Below are 25452 nucleotides of genomic sequence, written 5' to 3' on the forward strand. Positions count from 1 at the left end.
GGAGTAAGGCTAGGTGCATCGGAGGTGGGTTCAAATTTTTTTGGTGTGGATGGGAGGAGAAATGGCGTAGGAGTTATCCTGAAGGAACAGTATGCTAAGAGTGTTTTTGAGGTGAAAAGAGTGTCGGATAGAGTGATGTTTATGAAGCTGGAAATTGATGGTGTAATGATGAATGTTGTTAATGCATATGCTCCATAAGTTGACTGTGCGATGGATGAGAAAGAAAAATTTTGGAGTGAGTTGGATGAAGTGGTGATGACTGTAACCAAGGGTGAGAGAGTGGTGATTGAAGCAGATTTCAATGGGCATGTTGGTGAAGGGAACAGAGGGGATGAGGAAGTGATGGGTAGGTATGGTATTAAACAAAGGAATGCAGAAGGTCAGATGGTAATGGATTTTACAAAAAGGATGGCCATGGCTGTGGTGAATATGTATTTTAACAAGAGAGAGGAGCATAGGGTGACATACAAGAGAGAGGAGCATAGGGTGACATACAAGAGTGGAGGAAGATGCACACAGGTGGATTATATCTTATGTAGGAGGGCCAGGTTAAAGGAGATTGGAGACTGTAAAGTGGTGACCGGGGAAAGTGTAGTTAGGCAGCATAGGATGGTGGTTTGTAGGATGACGCTGGTGATCAAGAAGAGGAGGAGGAGTGTGAGGGCAGCACCGAGGATCAAATGGTGGAAATTGAAAAAGAGTAATTGTGAGGTGGAGTTCAGGGATGAGTTAAGACAGGCACTGGGTGGCAGTGAAGAGCTACCAAATAGCTGGGTAACTACAGCAGAGCTAGTAAAGGAGACAACTAGAAAGGTGCTTGGTATGACATCTGGACAGAGGAAGGACGACAAGGAGACCTGGTGGTGGAATGAGGAAGTACAGGAGAGTATACAGAGAAAGAGGTTGGCAAAGAAGAAGTGGGATTGTCAGATAGATGAAGAACGTAGAAAGAAGTATAAGGAGATGAGGTGCATGGCAAAGAGAGAGGTGGCGAATGCTAGGGATAAGGCATATAAAGAGTTGTATGAAAGGTTGGACACTAAGTAGGGAGAAAAGGACCTGTACCGACTGGCTAGACAGAGGAACCGAGCTAGGAAAGATGTGCAGCAGGTAAAGGTGATAATGGATAATGAGGGAAACATACTCACAAGCGAGGAGAGTGTGTTGAGGAGATGGAAAGAGTACTTTTAGGAGTGGATGAATGAAGAAAATGAGAAGGAGAGAAGGTTGGATGATGTGGGGATAGTGAATCATGAAGTGCAATGGATTAGCAAGGAGGAAGTAAGGATAGCTATGAAGAGGATGAAGAATGGAAAGGCTGTTGGTCCAGATGACATACCTGTGGAAGCATGGAGGTGTTTAGGTGAAATAGCAGTGGAGTTTTTAACCAGATTGTTTAATGAAATCTTGGAAAGTGAGAGGATGCCTGAGGAATGGAGAAAAAGTGTTTTGGTACCGATTTTTAAGAATAAGGGTGATGTGCACAACTGTAGTAACTACAGAGGGATTACACTGATCAGTCACAGCATGAATTTATGGGAAAGAGTAGTGGAGGCTAGGTTAAGAAGGGACGTGATGATCAGTGATCAGCAGTATGGTTTCATGCCGGGAAAAAGCACTACAGATGCAATGTTTGCTCTGAGAGTGTTGATGGAGAAGTACAGAGAAGGAATTGCATTGTGTTTTGGTAGACTTAGAGAAAGCATATGACAGGGTGCCTACAGAGGAGTTGTGGTATTGTATGAGGAAGTCGGAAGTGTCAGAGAAGTATGTAAGAGTGGCACAGGACATGTACGAGGGTAGTGTGACAGCGGTGAGGTCTCCGGTGGGAGTGACGGATGCGTTTAAGGTGTTGGTGGGATTACGTCAAGGATCAGCTCTGGGCCCTTTCTTATTTGCAATTGTGATGGACAGGTTGACAGACGAGATCAGACAGGAGTCCCCGTGGACTATGATGTTTGCAGATGACATTGTTATCTGTAGTGAGAGTAGGGAACAGGTGCAGGAGACCCTGGAGAGATGGAGATATGCTCTAGAGAGAAGAGGAATGAAGGCCAGCAGGGCTAAGACATAATATATGTGTGTGAATGAGAGGGGAGGATAGAGGAATGGTGAGGATGCAGGGAGTAGAGTTGGCGAAGGTGGATGAGTTTAAATACTTGGGATTAACAGTTCAGAGTAATGGTGAGTGTGGAAGAGAGGTGAAGAAGAGAGTACAGGCAGGATAGAGTGGGTGGAGAAGAGTGTCAGGAGTGATTTGTGACAGATGAGTACCAGAAAGAGTGAAAGGGAAGGTCTACAAGAGGGTAGTGAGACCAGCTATGTTATATGGGTTGGAGATGGTGGCATTGACAAAAAGGCAGGAGTCCGAGCTGGACGTGGCAGAGTTAAAGATGTTAAGATTTGCACTGGGTGTGATGAGGGTGGACAGGATTAAGAATAAATATATTAGAGGGTCAACCCAGGTTGGAAGGTTTGGAGACCAAGCCAGAGAGGCAAGATTACGTTGGTTTGGATGTGCTGACGAGGGATGCAGTGTGTCAGGAGTGATTTGTGACAGACGAGTACCAGTAGGAGTGAAAGGGAAGGTCTACAAGAGGGTAGTGAGACCAGCTATGTTATATGGGTTGGAGACAGTGGCATTGACAAAAAGGCAGGCGTTTGAGCTGGATGTGGCAGAGTTAAAGATGTTAAAATTTGCACTGGGTGTGATGAGGGTGGACAGGATTAGGAATATGTATATTAGAGGGTCAGCCCAGGTTGGAAGGTTTGGAGACAAAGCCAGAGAGGCAAGATTACATTGGTTTGGACATGTGCTGAGGAGGGATGCCGAGTATATTGAGAAAAAAATGCGAAGGATGAAGCTACCAGGTAACAGGAAAAGAGGAAGGCCTAAGATAAGGCTTATGGATGTGGTGAGAAAGGATATGCAGGTGATTGGTGTGGCAGAGCAAGATGCAGAGGACAGGAAGAAATGGAAACAGATGATCTGCTGTGGTGACCCCTAACAGGAACAGCTGAAAGAAGATGACTGTCTTACAAACTTGGAAAGTTTCAAGAATAATAGGTTTTGCATTAACAAGCATTTTCTGAAGGACACAAAGTCTGAAACTCAAATGTACATCATTATTTTGTGACTTCCATCCTTAGTGAATGGCAGAAAACCAAAAATTGTATCAGGAACAAACCAAAAATATCCTCTGGCTAGTTAACAGGTAGGTGTGTCCCCCCTTAAATTCCACTACTTATGAACTGGATAGTCTCATCTCATCATCCTGCTTTGTTGTGTCATCTGTCTTCACATTGTGACTCACAGCCAGTCTCCTATTTTCAACAGTCATGCCTAGCTGTTGCAGAGCTTTTCTCATGCTGTCTATTCATCTTTGGGCTGGACATCCTTTACTCCTCTTGTCCTCTTCCTGCTTACAGCTTCATAGGTCCATACATGTTTACTACGCTAACAACCACAAGGACCTTTGTAAGCCTAGCCATGCATCCCAAACCTCTGACAAGTTCTGGTACCCTTGATAAATGTAAGCAAGGGCTTTGGAGGTGAAACACTTACAAGCAAGAGCCTGGGAGATGAACTATTTACAGGGTGCCTCTACCCATTAAAGACATAGGTGCCAAACTAGGAATAAATTACCTGTTCCCCATCCAATTGTCCAAATTACACTTGAACTGGATTGGTGAGGAACTCTGCTTCATGTGGATGGAGAGCCTGTTCCAGAGACGGGACAGTCTCTGGGATACATACCGCTCTCTCCAGCAGGTCCTATTTATATCACAGCTAAGGTTTAAGTCTTTAGAATGGGTAAGTCTGGTGCTGTTTGTTTTGCTGATATGCAGGAAGTCCATCAGAGTGGGGTCTGACAATCACTTGTATGCCGGGTACAAATCTCCCCTGAACAGGCTGTAGGAGACAAAATACAGGGATTGGGCCTAGAGATGGTCTGCATAGGACATGTTAATTACTCCCTGTATTCTGACATTCATGACGTCTGTGGATGTTCTAATTGTTGGACATGCCTGGTTAGGTACATACCAAAGTGGGCACTGTACTCATTGACAGGTCTGATTAATGTAAAATCTTTACCATATTATTTTCTGCTTTCCTATATATGTAACGAAATGACCATAGATTGTTCTCTTTGACTTTCTCTGCAACTGGGTCTACTATGGCTTCAGCTCAGACATTCTCATCTCCTTGTTCTTCCCACAGTATACATCCTCCTACCCATCTCAGGTGCCATCAGCTCAAGCTTCCTCAGCTGCTCTGCACTTAAGAGTTCAGGTTTCTGTATCACACAGTACGTTCACATCACTGTTTTGTACACCTTATTTTTCAACTGTTGTGGCATTTTTCTATCATACACTACCCCTGACATTGAGCCATTTGGCTACAGCTCCTTTGATTCTAGCTCTGCCCTTTTCATTCATGCTTCCATTCATCTCAATTCCCCCTTCCAGTATCTTGAAGCTGTACCTGTTATATTATTTTCCCTTCTATCTCAATTTACGGCTTCTTCTAATTTCTCCCATTTGCTGCCATGACCTCTCTCATGTCTGTGCTCAGTTTCATTCCACATGCCTTCAGTTTTTATCATTTAATGAAGTTCCTGTACAGAGTCTGTTTGTAGGGACACACTGTCTGTATGCAACAGCTTTGTTGAACTGTCTACTCTGACCTGTTTGCTACTGTAGTCCATCACTGGAATGGGTCAGACATGAGTGTTCATGTACACACACTTCAACTGGGTAACCCTCAGTGTGTCTCTGTACATAGCCTGCACTAATTCTACCAATTCTTTCAATTTCCAGGACTTTGAACCATCGCCAGACTGCCCAAATCAGCTTTCTTGGGATCCTGTCATATGCTTTTACCAAGTTTAGCAATGTCCAATTGGCCTTTCATTGCCCACAGCTTATTCTCAACTACCTATCTCACTGCAAACATCATGTCATGTGTACTGCTCCTCTTCCACCTTATTTTCTAGTAATCCCGTATTATTTATGTCAATCACACTCTCATGCATTTTCATGCAGTCGAACAGGGGTTTGATGCCTCTGTTCTACCATCAGACATAAAAGTTAAAAAAAGTATATTTTGGTCACTTGGCAAAACTCTTTTGCACCAGCACATCTGTAAGAATCGGGCAGATGTATCATTGTTAACATCTATGGCAGACACTAAATTGGGTCGGAACCATCCAGGTACTGTGTTCCTAAGACTGATTCCTTTATCTGTGGAGATCTACCTCCTTAGATTTGTTTCTTCAGTGAATACTTCTAGAAAGATACACAGGATGGATAACAGTTCCATCTTTTACAAAATTACAGACCATGGTACTGCTTGCTTATTTATTTTTCTGAATATTGGGTAGGTTGGCTAAGTAGATTAACTTAGGACATTTTCTGACATGACAAGCAGGGAAAAACAGAAGTACACTATAGTGAAAATGTACATGCTAATAGCAACATAAATAGTGAAGCAAAAACAACTCCATTGTGAATATATACCAGTTAACAATATAACATTTGAAAACAACAAACATAACCAAGGACTGATGTATAAATATCAAACGTAGAAAGGGCAAGTCACAAGCAGTGCTCCTTATATGTCAATTTTTCTTATCTCAAAGCGCTTTACACACTGACTTCTTAATGATTAAATACACAAGAACAAGCAGTACTAGCAAGTGGTATGTATATATGGCCTCACTCATATGCATGCTGGTAACTTCATGTACAGTTTTTTGGGAAGGCAATGTTGTCAAACACACAGCAGAAAATGTCCTCCTGATGCAAATAATGCCTTTTGTTCTCTTATTTCTTCACAAATGTTTACAAATCTAACCTCTATATAAACTGTCAGGGAGACAACACAGTAACAAAAAATGGAAAAAAAAAAAATAGGAAATGAAAATGAGTGAGTAATCGACCAATGGTACTGCTAGCAAGGAACAGGAGGTGGAAGAGCAATGGGGCGAACTGCATTATGCTGTGCTTGGCAGTCTTCAAGGCTGCCAGTACAATACTGCATAAAATAAAACTGTTGCTGTGGCCAAATGGAAAAGTGTTTAAAAAAAAAAGAAAACACTTCGAAAGCCCACAACAAAATATATATAAAATGTAGCCATTTTGAATAATCATGTGTGTTAGAAACACTGATTTTTCTACACTTCGGAAATGAAGGGGCCATGGCACATTGAAACCAAACTGCCAGTAGCAGCCACTTCCTTGTCAGCAGTGCCGTCCTCACATTACCACCTAACATGTTTGTACAGGAAGGATGTGGTGAGAGAAGCACCTATTTAAAAAAAAAGTGAATGAAAATGTCACAATGACGACAGCTAAAATAATAGAAGGTCTTCTCTTCATTATGTATCCGTTTGAAATAACCGAATAATGATACGTCTAAATGGATATGAAAACGTGTAAACAATCTAAGAATATATTAGATGTTGTCTGAATGCATTTATTTGTTACTCTACACTGCTGTTCCTTGCTGAACTTGGCTTGCAGCTGAAAACGGTCCAGTAACCACCCTACCTGCCCATTTACAACAAGAAATAAATAAATACATTGCTGCACATACTTCAAAGGGTACAGGCTTTCTACGTGTGTGCGTGTGCATCATCAACTTCAGCTATGAAACTAATGAAGTTTGTTAGTTAAGCAATAATTAGTTCTTCTCAGCAGGAACATCAGTTAAAAAAGTGCAAAAAAGCAGTTAAATTCTTGTTGACACTATGAAACACTGTCCCTGGCATTTATCAAGTAAAAACATCATGTAAATTAATATGGAACATCTCAACTGCACATCTTCACTGGGGAATTCTACAAGTACCATAAGGTGCACAAGACGACAGCCAGAAAAATTAAGTTCTTATCTGCTTTCTTCAAAGAATACTAGACTATGAAACTGTCATTAACTATACTTCTGCTTCTAAAAATGAAAATTCATTTAAATCATTTTCCTGATCCCAGTGAATAAAACATTCATGAAATATATAATTTATATGTCTGACAGAATGGCATGCATGCAGAGGGAAGCTACAGCCATGGCCTCCACAAAGGTACCAGCGATGCATCTACCACTGTGGGTAACTAGCCCAGAATTTGTTGCTACAGTGGATAAAATACAATTGTGTAAGAACTTAACATAACAGATGTTTGACTAGAATACTGTTGCAGCAGTCCCAAGTACTGGGACTTCAGCTACAAGGCACTTCTACTTCTAGGCATGGCACACATCCTTCCGTCAGGGGTATCAGAACATTCCATGTAGAAGACCAATATCCCTTGCAACATTTTAGAGCTTACTTACCTTGAAAACAATATGGCATTCACCCTAAAAATTAAGGAGCAAAGCCCTGGGATAATTCTTAAGGACACAAAAAACAAAGCCAGCACAATGAGGTGATTGTCAAACAGCAGTTTAATAAAAAACTGTTCAAAACATCACTAGGGGTAATAAAAGCCCTTGTGAATGCACAAGTTATACAAAATAAGTAGCAAACCGATTTTGGCTAACCTAGCCTTCCTCAGTGCAAAAAAGCTCTTGCCATACCTGTGAGGGAGTGATGTTCAATAACCCTTAAGGAAACAGAGAGTGGAAAAGGCTCTCAAACTCTCAGCAGGTGTTGTTCACTGCAGGAAAAAAATTAGGAAAAAATGTTGGACTCACCAAATCTATTCAGACATAAGCAGGCCTAAGGACCTTTAGGAGAAGGTAAAGCTTGGGTAGTATAACCCAAACCAAGATGTCCAACTGCACAATGAGGAGATGATAAGGTTAAATTATATCAGACTATTCAAAGGTACCTATTTTCAGGCTTGATTTATATCTTCAAATGATGTCCTGAACCCCCAATCACATATGATTTTGAAAGCTATTTACTACACTTGAATTTAGACTGCACAACCAACATACAAGCTGTACCAATAATTTTAAAGTAGACCCACATGTTACAGCTTCCTTTTTCAGAGGGAAAATAAATTGAGTTATGTTTTGGCAATGCCATTTGGTAAAGTCTGTTTTACAGTGTCTTCGATAAAATGCTTATAGTTGTTGTGTCATTTTGTCATGCACTATTTTTAAACTTGAGTTTCTGAGTAGTATCCCACAATCCTATTGCTAGTAGGAAAAGTTGTGCATCATTCAGTATTCAAATTGTATGCCAGTTAGTTGACAGGATGTAACTACTTTTCAAGAAGTGCCTTTAGACTTACTTTCACTGTCAGCAGGCGGACAGGTATGAATTACACTGCAGCAGTGACGTATTCACACATTTACTATTATGGTAAATTCTTAGGCAATTGCAGTAGGTTATTTACTTAGGTCAGTATTACAACTGTCCTGACTATTGGCATGACTCACAGACCTCCTGAAGATAGGTAGGTGGCATGGAAGAAATGTCAGGTTGTAAGATATCTTGCAGTATGGCTGTAGCAAACACATTCCTACCCTGGAATCTGGGACCTCTCCTGGGAAGTGTTCAGAAGGAAGCAGACATGCAATGGCAAAGAGGAGACAGCCTGACATGGCTGAAAAATGCTCCTTAAAGGATGTGTAGGCCAACCAAGTATTAAACAACTCACTTAAATTTATTTTTTATTTGTTTTTATTTAACATTTGTTTACCAGGAAAGTCTGACTTGGAATGAGCCAATTTTCAGCGGAGGCCCATGGAGAAAAACTCCAAATACAGGTTTTTGTGACATGGGAGATAACCTTAGCACCCAGAGGAAACCCACATGAATGCAGGGAGGACATGCAGACTCTGCACAGAAGACACCCCAGCCGTGCGATGAAAAGGAGAGCCTCTTGCTGTGAGGTAACAACGCAAACCCTTGTACCACTGCGCTATCCACTTGTCAGAAATTCTTTTCCATTTTTCATAAGTAGGATTTCCTTGTAACAGACAGACCTCTGCAAAAAGAATCCACATGATCATGGTTACTCCCTGGTGATAGAAGACCTCTGTAGAAAGGATCCACATGATCATGGTTACTCCCTGGTGATGGAAGACCTCTGTAGAAAGGATCCACATGGTCATGGTTACTCCCTAATGATGGAAGACCTCTGTAGAAAGGATCCACATGGTCATGGTTACTCCCTGGTGATGGAAGACCTCTGTAGAAAGGATCCACATGGTCATGGTTACTCCCTAGTGATGGAAGACTTCTGTAGAAAGGATACACATGGTAATGTTTACTCCCTGGTGATGGAAGACCTCTGTAGAAAGGATCCACATGGTCATGGTTACTCCCTGGTGATGGAAGACCTCTGTAGAAAGGATCCACATGGTCATGGTTACTCCCTGGTGATGGAGGACCTCTGTAGAAGGGATCCACATGGTCATGATTACTCCCTAGTGATGGAAGACCTCTGTAGAAATGATCCACCTGGTCATGGTTACTCCCTAGTGATGGAAGACCTCTGTAGAAATGATCCACATGGTCATGGTTACTCCCTAGTGATGGAAGACCTCTGTAGAAATGATCCACATGGTCATGGTTACTCCCTAGTGATGGAAGACCTCTGTAGAAATGATCCACATGGTCATGGTTACTCCCTAGTCATGGAACACCTCTGTGATGCCCTTAGGTGCTCTCTACTATTCCAGGCATTTTTCTTAATATGGACTTTTTTTCCCTTTCACTTTGTTACCCTTCAGTTGTCTGTGATGGCAAGGACCAGCAGGATAGTTCTTATTTTACCTATGCATTGGGAAGTAAAACAGCTCCACAGTGCTGCCCTTTTCCTCCATTTTCCTAAATACTTCACAAGTGAGGTTATCAAAGAGCACCTCCTTGTCCAGTGGTCTACTGAATTGCTGTACTTTGGCATCCTCTGGCAGTTGCTGTAACCTTAGCCAGGCATATCTTCATATCACAGGCTCTGTAGCCACCACTCTGGATGCTACAACTGCAATATCATAACCACATTTAACAAAGTGTTTTGTCACTTAACTAGCGGCCTGAGTTCTAGTAATTTTGCTCACAGATCTCCATCAGACACCTCCAAGTCTTTTCCTTGATTTGACCCAGGACATCAGTAATTGGTCACACATGTCTGACAATTTCTGGCTCTGAAGGCCAGTGGCAGATGTGTGCACTACCTTTCCAAACCACTAGAACACTCTACCTTGCTCGTCATTTGAGAGAGTACTTAGAACAGGAATCAAAGTGGACCCCTTCTCTGATCCACAGACACCACTGTCGATCTAACACATGGTTCTTTTAGTGGGACTCATCTGACTCCTAGACCACACAGAATGTGTCAGATTTTTTAGGGGTAGGGGCTGAGAGTCTGGTTCGTTTGAAACCGCTATAAAAGAATCCTCCAGGGCCCCTAAACAGGAGGAACAGCTAGAAGTTTAAGGGTATGCAGATCAATAAATCAAAGTATCTTTTTTGGGGGAAGATCTGATGCCTCTGTGGCTTCTCCCCTGAAGTACTCTTTCGTACTATAAAGCATGTCTTCAAATGAGATTTCCTCAGTGGATGAGGCAGAGGAAACAAGAGTCTTCTGTGTTGGCGTCACACAATAAGGGTGGGGTGGGGGGGCTATTACAGAAAAACAATCCAATTTCTCTTCCTCACTGCCAGATGACTTATCCTTCCCTTTCTCTGATATACAGAAATCAGAACTTGGCTTCAGTCTGTGTACCGCTATCTAGTGGCGGCTGACATTCCCTAATCTGGCATCCCTCTTACTTCACCTTCTCAGATATATAGAAATCAGAGCTTGGTTTCAGTTTGTGTATCGCCATCTAGTGGCTGGTGACATTCCCTGATCTGGTACCCCTCCTCAACTCCTTGAAGTTGAAAAGCAAACAAAAAAAAAATAAAGGTCCATTCTTCCTAGTCTGTGTCAATTTTGAATCCCCCAGATAACTGGAATCATCTGCCGGCTGGCTTAAAACAAATCATGGAATAGGCTGTTTTCAGAAAAGAAAGTGGAAAACAGGTAAGATAATCTCAGTGATTCATCTGATTTCAGGATAATGGGTAACCTTTCTTCGACTGTTAGTTACAATCAAAATTAGCTGAATTTCTTCTTTATGTTACTGACACTGGGAAACAAAATGTTCATGCATAAACATTGCTTTCTGCACTACATTCTCTGTACTATTCATCATTACTCAAGGTTTGTGCATTTATTTCATCTTAATCACTTTTATGTTGTGTCATTCTCTACAGTTCCTACTATTTATTCTGCATTACTCTCTGTAAAACGCTGTCCGGTTAGATTCTTAGCTAGAGCGTCTTCTGCGTGGAGACATGCGTGAATGGGTGTACCTTCGTTGAAGGTTGTGCGTCAGGCCTGGCAAGTCGGTACGTAAAAATCAACTGCCAATCATTAGTGGACCGGAGTTCCGCTGTGGCGACCCCTAATCGGGGAAAAAGCTGAAAGACACAAACAAACAAACTCTCTGTATGCATACATATTCTGTCTGAACTATATTTGTATTTTATGTCTCTCATTGCCTACATATGCATCCTACTAGAACTACATTTGTACTCCATGGCTAAACAGGGTCCTTGAATTATCCCAAACACCCAGAAAAACAAAGTATAAATACATTGTACACTGTGACAACTAAAACTTTGCATGTACTACTTTACATGATACACATACAACTTTAAAGGCCACATCCTGGATCTCTGCCCCTTTAGTCTGATACAGATCCCTATGTTTACTTTTTCATCTGTGAAGGAAGTACAGTGCTTTGAGTAAACAAACAAGGGAGATATCAGAGACAGCCTTGTTTGAGGGATCCTGGGCTGCGGCTGCCCAAGGTTCTAGTGTTCCTTACTACACACAGCAATGAAGTGAAACCTCATGGGATAGTTCATCCATCTTTCTACAGAAAATACTCAGGAAGCCTACACTTCATCACAGGCACTTGCTCAATACAGTATGCTGTATTCAAATGCACCTAGTACTGTACCCAGCTCATGTCTATAATGGAGGTTAGGCTAGATGATCATTTTGATACATACTTGGCTGCAGCCCATCCAGGTTCTGTTTTAGTAAGTACAATAGCTGGAAAAGGATGGAGGGTAGCTTTGAGTTTTAAAGCTCTGCTGCAAATAAACCAGGTGTCTGGCTGGCAGTCAAACTCCTCCCTCCTTCAAGCATGACTTGGGCATATGAAAACAAACTGTAGGTTCTTCCTCATCTATCAATTCTATCTGTTTGCATGAGGACAATCCTAAAAGAAATTAATTACTTACTTCTTTACTATCTCAGTTTTAGATCGCCTGAATTTGTTAGTTATGGGTGACTTCAGCAACTACATTAGTGAGGAGTCAGTAGCCCTTACGGTAGAATTACTATGGATTACGAACGGATTTTAGTCTGCTGAGGTTAACAACATCTGCAACTTACTGTTTTGGACACACCTTTGACTCTATATTCCCCAACTAGCATGAGAACTTTTAACATGGTAGTTAAGCTGTTCTCACAATACACGCACAACCATGCTTACTTTAAAGTTGTATTTCCCCAAATATGGCACACAATCTCTCAGTCTTGAATTAGCCAAGAGAAGAACTAAAGTACCATCTCTCCAATGTGGAAGAAAACTTCAACCTTCTCTCCATCATCTCCTTTTGAGGTCCAGTGCAACAGATTTATATCAGCATATTACCTAGTACGAAGTTCTGAGAGATACTGTGGACCTTCCAGCCCCAAATTGTGCACAGTCAGTTTCACTGACTTTTACTTCAACATATACTGTACTTAGTTCTTAAAAAGAAAAATAAACTGTAAGTTACACATATATACCACCATACTAACTTGCTTTTCATCTTGCAGTGTGTGGATATCTACACTATGTCCATATAACACAAAATTTCTAGACCGTTGCCTTTAATTTGCCAGTTTGATTTGCTCACAGCTGCTTTATGTAGAATACTACAAATGATGATATGTATTCCCCTGGACATCCAAGACAAAGCGGGAACTATACCCTCCCCCAAGTAAGGTTAACATGGACAAGACAAGGGAATCTGAGGAAAGAAAAGTAGTCAAGATGGAGTCAGGTAGCTCAAAAAAAGCTGCAGGAATTAAGGATAGGACATACAACCACACAAGCCTACATCAAACAAATTAACTAAAACAGTATGCAAGCAATTTTTCAAATGAGTGGAAGAATTGTTTCATGTCTTCTTCATTGTACACTGCAGAAGTAATGATGATGATGATGATGATGATGATGATGATGATCATCATCATCATCATCAGAAACTATTTATGAAAATGGTTATGCAGGACTGTTCTGCCTCACCTACTGACCCGGGTGATACTGAAGTGCATGCACATTCTTTAAGTAGACGGTTTGCAAATATTCTGAAGCAGCTACCAAATAAGCTGAAACTAACTGCAAACAAGCTGTACTGCACAGATCTGTGTTTGATTCCAATAACATTGTACTTCAGTGTTCTGTAATGCTTAACAGGTTACTTACCCAGATCAAAGGTCAAATGTCATCCATAAAAAGAGCTGTACTTAACCATCTTGCCAGATAACAGATACTGCAAAAGAATCAATAGTTGGTTCCCTCTAAGAACTGTTTTCTAGTTCTGTTACAGCAAATTCAAAAAGTCTGCAACCAGCTCCCCAAATATTCCACGTAAGGCAAGATAACCTGGGTTACTGCTCCCAAAGACTTGCAGTGAATCCCTAACAATGACCAACAGGCTTTCTGACATCAAAATGGTGCAACTTTTTTTTGTTCTCGACTACAAAGCATAGTGAAAAATCTACAGAGTAACAACAAGATTAATCTTCTTCTTTCGGCTTTTCCCGGTTAGGGGTCGCCACAGCGGATCACATGTCCGCTCATGATTGGCAGTGGAGTTTTACGGTATCGAGTTGCCAGCCCGGTGCCCAAACTTTCACAGAAGGCACACACACGCACCTTAACTCTAACTCTCACACACACACACACAACAACAGGATTAATATGGTACTCAAAATATCCCTTTGAAAGATGATTTTGTGGTAATAAGGCCATCCAGAATTAAATGCAGTTCTTTTCATTGCACCAAAGTTTGAGCCCATTTAAAACAGTTTTTCTCTCTCTATCTCATTCCTACTGAGATGAACTAGCTGGAGTAGCAGCCTGAGGAAGTTAGAGCAGTAAAATGTCAATGAAGTGATATGTTTACAGAGCAAAACATGCCCCCACCCCCTTAAAAATAAATAAGAAAATAAATATCTGTTTCAACTGTCTTTACATACAATGATAGGATACTAGGTGGCAATAAGCTGGTGTCCTGTACACTGGTCACAAGAAGAACTAGGCGGTAGGTAAGTCAGAGGAGACCAAGCACATACACACCTGTCAAACAGAAGACAGGTGTGCTAAATGTCAGTGTGAAGACCTGGAACAAGTACTCACAAACGTCAGCTCACTGAACCAACTTTCCAAGCACACTACAAAAATATCTGACTAAGAGGTGAAAATAAATGCCTGCAGTGTTTTTTTTTTATCTCTTCCATCACCAAGTAAAGTGGGAGGCCAGACAGAAGAACACTTCTGGGATCTTGAAGAGCCAAGTTAAAAGATCCAATCTTAATTCATGTTCAGCAAAACTAAAAAAACACCCTCTATCTACTCCCTCAGACAAGGGAAAGAAATGTTGCCATTACTGTTTGGACAGTTTACAAACAAGAGGCAACTACGGACAGTCTACTACAATGGAAAGATAAGAATTTTGTGACACTGAGGAAACACATTTAGGAATACCTTCAAACTACCTGCTTGGAAGCCTCCAAATGATAGCATGCCATGTACCAGTGACTTACAAAAGAAACAGGATTTGGTGGCTGTAAGAGGATATGAAAAAGTCTGAAGCATTGTGCCTCTTTAAATGTCTTCTCAGTTCTAGCATATAGAAGTTCTCTTTCTTGGAAAGGTAGACTAGTAAAATGGTGAACTTTAGAATGGATAACAAAAACAATATATAGACACATGTTTCGCAGCCCTGGGGGTACTTATGGTAATCACTCATTCTGGAGTTTGCTCTTGGAAAGGAATTTCTTTATTGCCATGTCATTCATTCAGTTTCACTAAGTTAAAATGAGAAATGTACCTATAAGCTGGGACTTGTACTCGTACTAGATCTTCATGAAGTTAGTCTTGCCTGAAATCACTGGTCCCACAAACAGTTTGACCCAGTCTGTTTTCCTTCCATTCTTCTGACTGGATAAATGCAAAAAAATGTTTATACACTTTATTCACACAGTACAGCAATGTTATATATATTTACTTGTTAAGCAGGTTACTAAATTCGTCCTTCTCAGACTTTTTTTTCCCCAGGCCACATGGACAAATGCAAATGCAGCTTCCCTAGAGGATTTAGAGTACCTAACCGGCTTTCTTGCTTTGGGGAGGTACGAAGCAACCGTTAAATCCATAATTGGCATATATAAGCAAGGGGAGAATGCACGGACATCAAATATACATGTATGCATATATGTGTGCAATCACATATGTGTAATACTTTACTATTCATTTTCAAGCTTGTCATTCTTAAATAAAGTCTCTCATAAGTTTGACTGTGACAGGATAACCACTGCAGAGGGTTACTGAAATGCATGTTTTCTGTCTGAGGACAAACGCTACTTTACGAAACAGAGTATGTCCTCAAGTGGAGACCCAAGATGCTAACTTGCAGGAGGCTGTTGCTGCTGTAGAAAGGCAGTAGTCACAGGGAAATGGGAGTATTGCTTATCCGAATGATAATCACCCCCCAATCTAAGAAGCATTCTCTGGCATTATCTATAAAAGCACAAATTAGTGAATACAGAAAGGGATTCAAGACAACAGAGAAGTAATAAAGGAGACTAAAGCCAAAGATTGTCCTGCATACACACATCTTACATTAAACTACTAAATTTCCCAGATACAAATAAAAACTATCCAACTTTATAAGCTGTGTACAAGTGAAGGGTGCAGTTTACTACACAAACTTAGGAGTCCTCAGTAATATCAGACAGTTAAATCCTCTGTCACCTTCAACAGACTACAGAAGGGTACAAGAAGATGCTTTAATAGTGTAAAAGAACACAGCAAGACAAAGGTAAAACTGAAAGCTCTTACTAGTCACATTTGTGGTAGGAAAGGTCTGTCAACTACTGCTTATAGATGAGCACCTGGATAAGTCTTCCAGATTAACAGAGCGCTTCAATGTTTTGAAGAAAAAGATAACCTTCCACATAAGTATCTTGGGACTGGGCTAACATTATATGTCTTGGCCAGACCTACCCCTGAAACTCCAAATTTATGTACATGATGCCTTAACCTCCACCTCAGAAGAAACTACTTCATCATAAGCAGTACATGCTTATTTTGTTTTGGAAACAACATGTACTGTTACTGGAGATTTTTCCCAAGCACTCCACTGAAAATGACATTCCCAGTTAACTGGTACAATAACCAAATAAAGTAAAAGAGAGGAAGATTTGTACAAGACAAGGAAGAAATTTCATATCAGAAACAAAAGACCTTTCAAATGAAATAGACGGCAGCAGTTATACCCATGGATCATATTACCTTCATCACTGACTTCAAGGGCACTTGTAAACAAACTTTTCAAAGCCCAGACACAGAGAAGCAGTACTACCTCCTAAAAAAGGCACAATACCTAAGGTATGTAAGGTTAGCATGGTTATGGGCTGGTGGACTGCTGAATCAAAATATAGTGTTATTTATTTTTTTTCTTTTGTGCTGCAGTAAGCTTATGGTGTTACAAATGCTATTAGCTCTTGCAAAAGTCTCAACCACACCTTAACAAATCAGAACAACAGTTAAATGCTGTAAAAAGAATGACTCCCAGCAATAATCTATACATTCAAAAGAACCTATGATGGCATCTTATCCAAACACCCAAGTTTTTCTGCTTGTTGTCTAGTAACTATCTCGTCTTTTAAGTGCACTGCCTGCAGCTGTCGTGCAAACTGCCCTCACAATAAAATAACAGATGGCACTGGAACTGATGGAGTCACAAGTACAAGTGTTACAGCATAAAAAAGAAAAGGAATCAATTACATAATCCTCCCTCCTACAACCAGCCACAAATCACATTCGCATGCATATTCCCAGATCATTTTTTTTATCCATGAGCCCACTACAAATATCCACCATACTTTAAAAAGAATGACAAAGTAACCAAGCCCAAAGACAAAATATCAGGAAGGCTCTAAAAGGAGTCACCAAGAGCCAGTCAATTAGTTGAGGAAACATATTGAGGTCTTTTTCAGGACAGGCCTCTGCCACAACACCTAATACCTCGGTGAGTACTCTACATACAAAGATGAGACAAAATGGGAATATTCTGTGGTGAATGTGATGTCCAACAATTGTAAACGAACAGAACTTCCTGTGTGAAGCCCAGATAGCAATATACCAGAATGCATTCATCACACTTATCAATAGCATACAAATGTACTTCAGCAAAGTAATAGTCTCCTCAAAACTCCCTCCCCAAGATTCATCATCTGGAACTCAATATACTTTGATGTGCATCTGGAAGTTGCTGAGGTCCAAAACTGGACAGAATTTTCCCATCCTTTTAGCAATAAGGAAGAGGCAGGAATGGAATCCAAGGCCTCCCCTGTCTCTCAGAAGGAAGGCCAGCCTCTATGGCTACTTTAAGCAATGGAGTCTCAGCCTTTGCCAACAGCTCCTCTGAGATAATTTGACTGATGATCAGGCATATTTATCAGCAGGGAGGACCTAAATGATCTAATACATGGCCCACCATGAGCAAAGGCTCAGGTGATGTTTCTGTAAGCAAGAGAAATCTGTAAGAATTTGCCTGCCACTCAACTACCTACATGGGCAGTCTTAGACAGCACTCCAAACACCGGACCAGCAGGGCTACCCTCCACAGAAAACTACTGATCAAAGATGGGAGTTAACACTGTCTCATAATTATGGCCTATCATTAGCGGACCGGAGTTCCGCTGTGGTGACCCCTAACCGGGAAAAGCCGAAAGAAGAACAACATTCTTTTGGGAGGATAGAGTTTCTTCATCCTACAAAAATAAAAAAAAAACTTGGCTTAAACAGATATATTTTGCATCCACCTTATTTTTCTATTATATGTCACAGAACAACAGAACAGGAAACAAAACTGGAGGTGGAACTATACTTGTAAAAAGTAAAAAAAAAACACACCTATAAAATTCCATTTTTAGAAGTTAACTCAAAGCTACTGGGAAAAGTCCCCACTTAGCTTGTTAACTGCACATAAGTAATAATTTAATATAGCAGTCCTTTATATGCCCCAACATTCCAACCCAAACATACTTGCCATCACCACTGGCAACAATTTAAAGTAGCGCCAAAAAGAACCCTGCAACAGTGAGTGTGGCTTTAATAATGATCTCCTAGGGGGAAAAGTCTTCCATTACCAGTGGCATCAACACAACCAATATATTTTACTACTGTATCTGGCCCTATAATAGACATTTGTTAAAACTTTCTAACTGCTAACATTCCTCTTTACCCTAGCATCTCATGCACTAAAATTCCAAGAGTGAGAGTCCGCTATTTTACTAGTGTTCTAATCTCATACAAACCCTACTTGCCTATTCTCAAATTCATAACTACATGAGGTTTCTCAGACTCTAAGGATTCGACCTCCTTGCTGAATGTTATAAATTATATTACTGTACTATATGCATGTGTGCCTGTTCCTGGTATTTGTACATGTCTTATTTTGTACTGTTTTTGATACTAATTGATACCTTTTTCTTATTGTTTGCACACAATAGCTACAGTAACAAGGTCAAGACTGAAAAGGGGCCCATTTAGTCCAGTTCACCTACTTGCTAAATAAATAAATAGATAAATAAAAAAGGGTAAATTTGTCGTTAGAACAAACAGAATTACAAAGGTTGGTGAAGCTAAATTACAAAGTACAAGAATGCCTTCTGTGAAGATAGTAGAGGAGCTGGGGAAGCAGGAAGTAGGATGCAGTGGTATGTAAGAAGGGGCCCAAACAAAAATGTAATTACAAGCCCCTGCTTACACTTATCGAGGGTATCAGAACTTGTCAAAGATTTGGGATGCATGGTTAGGCTTAAAAAGGCCCTTGTGATCATTAGCCTAGTAGACACCTATAAACCTATTTACAAGTAAACGTGTCCAGCTAGTTTCCTAAGCCATTTTAATTCTCTCCGTAACGCATCTACTGAGAAACTGCTGCCACTCACTACCAAAACAATGGGAAGTACAAGCTGCCCTTGGATAAAATCAAACTTCAGGGAACTTGAAACAAATGAAAAAGAACCAAACTCCATAGTGATCTCACAGCACTTATCAATCTGATTTGACCATATTACATTAAAATAAAACAAGCAAAATCTAATGACTTCATAAAAAACAGGAAGCTACAGCCTCATCGCACGGGTGACTTTGGCAGATTACCAACGAGGTAGCCTACTTTGACATCTCCACCTGAAGTACACCAGCTCAATTCGCTGTTCCCACCTTCCTGGAAGATAGGAAAAGATTCATAGTTATGCACACTCAATTCCTAGAGCAAATAAAAATACAGCTTATTCTAGACCCATATTGAGAAGTCTCTGCACCTATCACTCTACTTTAGACTGATCTCTGAAAACAGAGTAAGAGACCTCCTAGAAAGGAAATGAAAAAAAATCCCAATAGCAGTTTTTCACATAACTACTTCCTTTGCATGGTGGCATCTGTAACAGCCAAATTAGTTACCCAGATTTGCAATCTCTCTTACTTACGGAACAGTATCACAGCAACTCATGCACACTCTTGATTCTACCGGTTCCCCAAGCAATTCCCCACACAGCCCTCAAGACGTCAGACCTATCTAAAGATCTTGTCCTCTAAATGAGGAACTAGAGCTTTTGAAAAAAACATCCTACACTCTCAAATAGCTGAACATGTTAACTATGGTCAACTAACTGATTCCCAGTGTGATTTCAGAGAACAGTACTATAAATGGATAAAACTTACTTAAATACAAAGAATGGTATCTTTTACAGCAGATATAAGTGCTGTTCCAAAATCTTACAATAGAATATTCAACATACCTTACTGACTAGCTAAATAGCTACTTTTAAACAGGATATTCAGAATTTGGTGCTGCACTGTACACTCTGACATAGATACCTGCCTGGCTAGTGTCCATATGGGTTCTGTGCTGGGTCCTCCGTTATTTTCTCTGTTTAATAATGATAATTCTCCTGGCACTCCATCCCTAACTCTTACTAACCTCTACAAGAATGGTGTTATAATGTACAGCATTTACCCCACGGCATTCCAGCCCCAACTCCAACTACTCTCTCCAAGGATGATGTTATATTGTACAGGACTCACCCCACTTCAAAGATGTGGAAAATCAACTTCAAGCGGACTCTTCCACTGTCTGCTACTGATTTACCAAGAACAATCTCACTTGAAGCACAGTAGAAAAGGGAGCTGACAGTGACGAAAGGAAGTACTGAAAAGTTTCAAGTAGTTAACTTTGCAGGATCCTGAAAAACTTATGTGTGTGTGTGTGATCTATATAGTAATATTGGGCATTCATTTCTGAATGCCTACAGTACATACGCACGCGCGCACACACACAATGGTTGTCATCCACTCAAAAGTTTAATTTTAGGACCAAAGGAAAAAAAAAATGGTCCTCCTGTACTCGAGGACACAACAAAAAAATAACGTCTTTTTAAGTTGTGGCAAGCTGCTTTCTATACTGGCAGCAATTATTACCACACATCAAACACGGAAAACAAAAGCACTTTAATCCGAACTACAAAAGCAATACCGACATTCATTTCTGAATGCCTGCAATGTTCTAACCTCCACAAAAAACGTTGCATCTAGGTGACTGGCCCCTTCGCCCCATCCTAGCTACACCTCTGGATATATACATATATATATATATATATATATATATATATATATATATATATATATATATATATACACACACACACACACATATATATATATATATATATATATATATATACACACACACACATATATATATATACACACACACACACATATATATATATATATATATATATATATATATACACACACACACATATATATATATATATATATATATATATATATATATATATACACACACACACACACGTTCATATCATTGCACTGAACTGAAAAAGGCATTCAGTGCAATATATATATATATATATACACACACACACACACACACGTTCATATCATTGCACTGAACTGAAAAAGGCATTCAGTGCACTGAAAAGCCCCTACATTACATCTTCACACTAGCAAAGTGCACTCAAAGCAAAAATATGACTCTAACAATCGTGTTCAAGAGTAGTAGAAAGCCAAATCAACTCATCTATGTGGGAATCCACACACCTTACTTATACACTAACACTACAGTTGCATAATAGCAACAACATAGCAATCTATATTACAGTGCTATATAGCCAAACAAATCGCGGCCATATATTGCACTTATCATCTGACTGCCAAATCGGGGGTAGTAATGTCCCGATTACTTGTCAACTTGCTGTCTACTCAACCAAATTGATTACCATACGTATATACGCAGTACATACACAAATAAATCATGACTGGGCAACAGACAGCTGAATCAAACTTTCAAAAGGTTACCAATAAAACGCAGCATCTTACTGCAAGGCCAGCTTAATATTATTTCTCTGTGAACTATATCTGGCTATCATTAAGATCATTATATTGCAAAAATTTTACATCTTACTTTTTTAATTTTACATCATCCTTAGGACCTTCAACCATGGTAGTTAACAACTGGAAAGGTATGTTGCTGAAATTCATATGGTCTCTTCTAAGACACAATATTAATTTATGTCATCCTACAAAACCAATTAACACGCGGGTGGGGGGGGGGGGGGCACACCAGAACCTGAACATTAAAGCAGACATTCTGAGGTCTTTAATGCTGGTTGAATTCTACGTAACAAGCCATACAAAAAGATTAAAATGCATCAACATTACCAGGAACACACAATTAACAGTACTTATGACTTAGGGGCCAACTTGACAGAAGTTATGTCACATTTTTTGTTTGGTTTCCTTAAGACTTCCCAGCATCTGCAGCTTGCTTTTCATCCCTTCAAGGTACTTAAATTATGTAGTGAAAATCTGGAAAAAAACAGATTCCTTTCTAGAACAGCTGTCAAATACAAGATGTTCCTAATTAATTTCATAAAACAACAAAAGAATTCCTACACAGTATAATCTGCAAATGGGGAGGGAAATAAAGGCCTAACTGCTTAGACTTAACTACAGACTAGATGATTTCTAAAGAAAAGGCATTGATTGTTTACTAAACAGATTCAACATGACATATTACAATACGTCTGCATGTAATCAATCTCCTCATCACATTAAAATACTCCATAAATTAGTCCTCTGGTAGTTCAGGGTACAAAACCAAGTTTCTAATTCTACAAAGTAGTTATCTGATTTACACAATCTACTTTAAGATACAAGAAGCCCAGGGACAGGAGAGTCCTTACTACTACTGACATCCATACCCTACAACCACCTGGTGGTTCTGCCCTTTCTCCACAAAGGAAAACATTCTGTGGAAATTTCTTCTTAACGTTTTTTGTATTCCTCACTGAATCTTCAACTGTAGTCCTCATTGTTATCTTCAAAAAGTTTCAAGCAGCTTTCCCAAACTAATGTACACGTACTAAACTAAAAGTTTCACTCCACTTCCCCAGACACATGTAAACGTTCTTAACTATCTCATATTCTCTTGGTACATACATTTTTGGGTCCAAGACTCAAAAAATTCTGGGACAGTATTCAACTTCCAGTTAAGAAAATATGATTATTACATCTAAACTAGACTGTTTAATGCCGCAGATATAAGACAAATACAATATCACTGGATTGAACTGGCTCTGCAACGAGAGCTGTGAGCCAAAAATAATTAGAAGATGTAAGGCATGGCCATCGTAGAAGGTTTGAGCGTGGGACTGAACTGATAAAGGTTCTGTTAAAGTGACACCCTGACCCTATTTTTCAGGGATAGAAAACAATAAAAATGTGAACAGAATTTTGTCTAAGCAATATTTCATGGCTATTATGTTCTCAAAGCTAAAATGCCCTTTCAGCCACCTGGCTGTGATAACATTACCTCTAGGTGATTTGGTCAAGTCGACTTAAGGACTTTCTTCATAATTCTAAAGAAATGCCTGCATTTCCACTACCATCTTAATTTAACTATATCTGGAACAAGTGACCTAGCTTCCTATATCTTTGGCAGGTGATGCCTCCAGAACTGCATACAGTAATCTAACCATAGTCTAACCAATAACTCACAGACTGTCAAAAAAAACCCTTCCACATCCCTTATTTTTTATGTTGTCACGCCTCCAATTTTGGTCACAGTGGAGTAATTAAAATCCCATCTTATTCTGTCTGTAAACAACTTTAACTTTAATCACTCAATTTATATGACCAACATAGACTGCTTTCCCAAAATGCTGATGCATTTCTTGACTGCAGAGTTCAGTTTGCTATTAGTATGTCCACTCCTAAAACACATTCTCTGTGCTTCTTTGTTTGACTGCTGTCTGCCATGAGTACAGACCTATAACATCTCATGATCCTCTGCTTCAACATTCCAGACACCTGTCTGGCTTACCCATCACAAGACTAAGCAGACGGAGAAATGGGTGGAGAGGAAACCAGGGTGTCTCAACATGGCTGTAATCTGACAGCTATGCTGTGCTTTTTTGTTATGGCCTACCCATTACCCTGCCAAACACGCAATGTGAATTATGTGAGCCATTAGGAATAGAGTTCTTAGTGTGAAACCCCATCCCTCCATTCAGGATAGAAAATCTGGCCAAAATGCCACCCATTCCTATCCCCCAGGCAACTCCATGGGGATCTGGTTTGATCACCTAAGCCTCAATCAGGTGATCATCCCCCTGTGTTATGAAGCTTGTATAAGTTCATTTTTTTCATAACCTCAACTTCAACACAAATCCAAGTAACCACAACAGCATAACCTGTGACACAATTAACATTACCTCTCATCACCTGGAGCAGAGGTTCTCCTGCCAGTTCCTAGTAAGGCATTTATGAAGTGGCTAATACGCTGCTGTTTGGAATATTTCATACACAGTTGCTACCAAAATGTTTCATTGACCTAGCACTACTGCATAAGTGTTTACTCATGTCATAACATGCTTGGGTTCACCTACATCACTGTCTGCATTGAATCTCCCCTCTCTGTTTTTTTTTTCTGTCATTAATGATTAATATAGTTAATCTTCTCCACATCTTCTTTCCATACTAATGGGAGCAAGTGCTGAATTCAACAACTGTCTGGACCCCTTTCTTTCAAAAGACAAAACTTTATTTAGTGTAACTTAAGAACTGCATCCACCTTTCTTAGATGAAGATTTAGTCTTTACAGACTAACAGCCCTGTTCAGTAACTGCATTCACTAATGCTTTCAAACTATAACTAATTAATAACCTACAAGTACAAACACACTCTCCCACAATGCTTACTGAGTAACATACCTTGGTTATACATTATGAATTATGAAGTCTGCAAAATAAAAAAAAACACTTCTCATCCTTATCCATCACCGCAAAAGGGATCTTAAAAATTATGCTGCTTTCCTGAGCTTCCCATGTGACCAACAACATAATCAGTTCAACCCTGAATTACCAAAAAAATAAATGACTCAGAAAAGTACTCCCCTCCAGGGTACCCAGAGGGCACAAAGCTAAGCACGCAAGGGTAGAACGTAGTCCTAGCAAATTCAGTCATATGCAACAAAGGAAACTTACCATGCTATATATATATATATATATATATATATACCCACATACACACACACACAGAGATAAATAAGTACATATATATATATATATATATATATATATATATATATGTGTGTGTGTGTGTGTGCACACAAACACATGCACTTTCTTATATACACATACATAATGTTTTGGTAGTTCTTCAGTCATACTGTTTCAAAGAGCACTCTATTACAAATGATTTAAAAAGCTGCTTTTGCTCTGCAGTTTCTGTACATGTAAGCAGCAGTGTGAAGTAAGTAAAGTCTGCGACTCAGCAGGTTTTCTGCTGCTACTGCTAATAAATACCTGGTTGCCAAATTCAAATATCAGCCTTACACTGCACACACAAACACCATTACTCAAACAACTGACATCAGCAACACGGCTAGACCATCTTCAAAGTAAAACAAAAAAGCTTTAATATAAAAAAGCTTCAAAAGGAGGAATGCAGTGTACCAGTCAGAGGAGATTCTAAGAGTACCATCTGCTTTCTCCAGAGCAGACAGACCAAAAGACGCCACAATCTATTTTACTGTCATGGGTACTGGAAGAGAATGTGAATACATCTCT

The 25452-nt window shown here is 39.9% G+C and overlaps 1 protein-coding gene across 5 annotated transcripts in view; it reads right to left on the minus strand.

Annotated features, from left to right (window-relative positions):
* The window catches only part of AHDC1 (AT-hook DNA binding motif containing 1), a 1805436-nt gene that overhangs the window by 331860 nt on the left and 1448124 nt on the right, over positions 1-25452 (minus strand). The window lies entirely within an intron of this gene.

This window comes from Protopterus annectens, chromosome 1.part1, assembly GCF_019279795.1.
Source record: "Protopterus annectens isolate FY-2018-M chromosome 1.part1, PAN1.0, whole genome shotgun sequence".
Taxonomy (NCBI): domain Eukaryota; kingdom Metazoa; phylum Chordata; order Ceratodontiformes; family Protopteridae; genus Protopterus; species Protopterus annectens.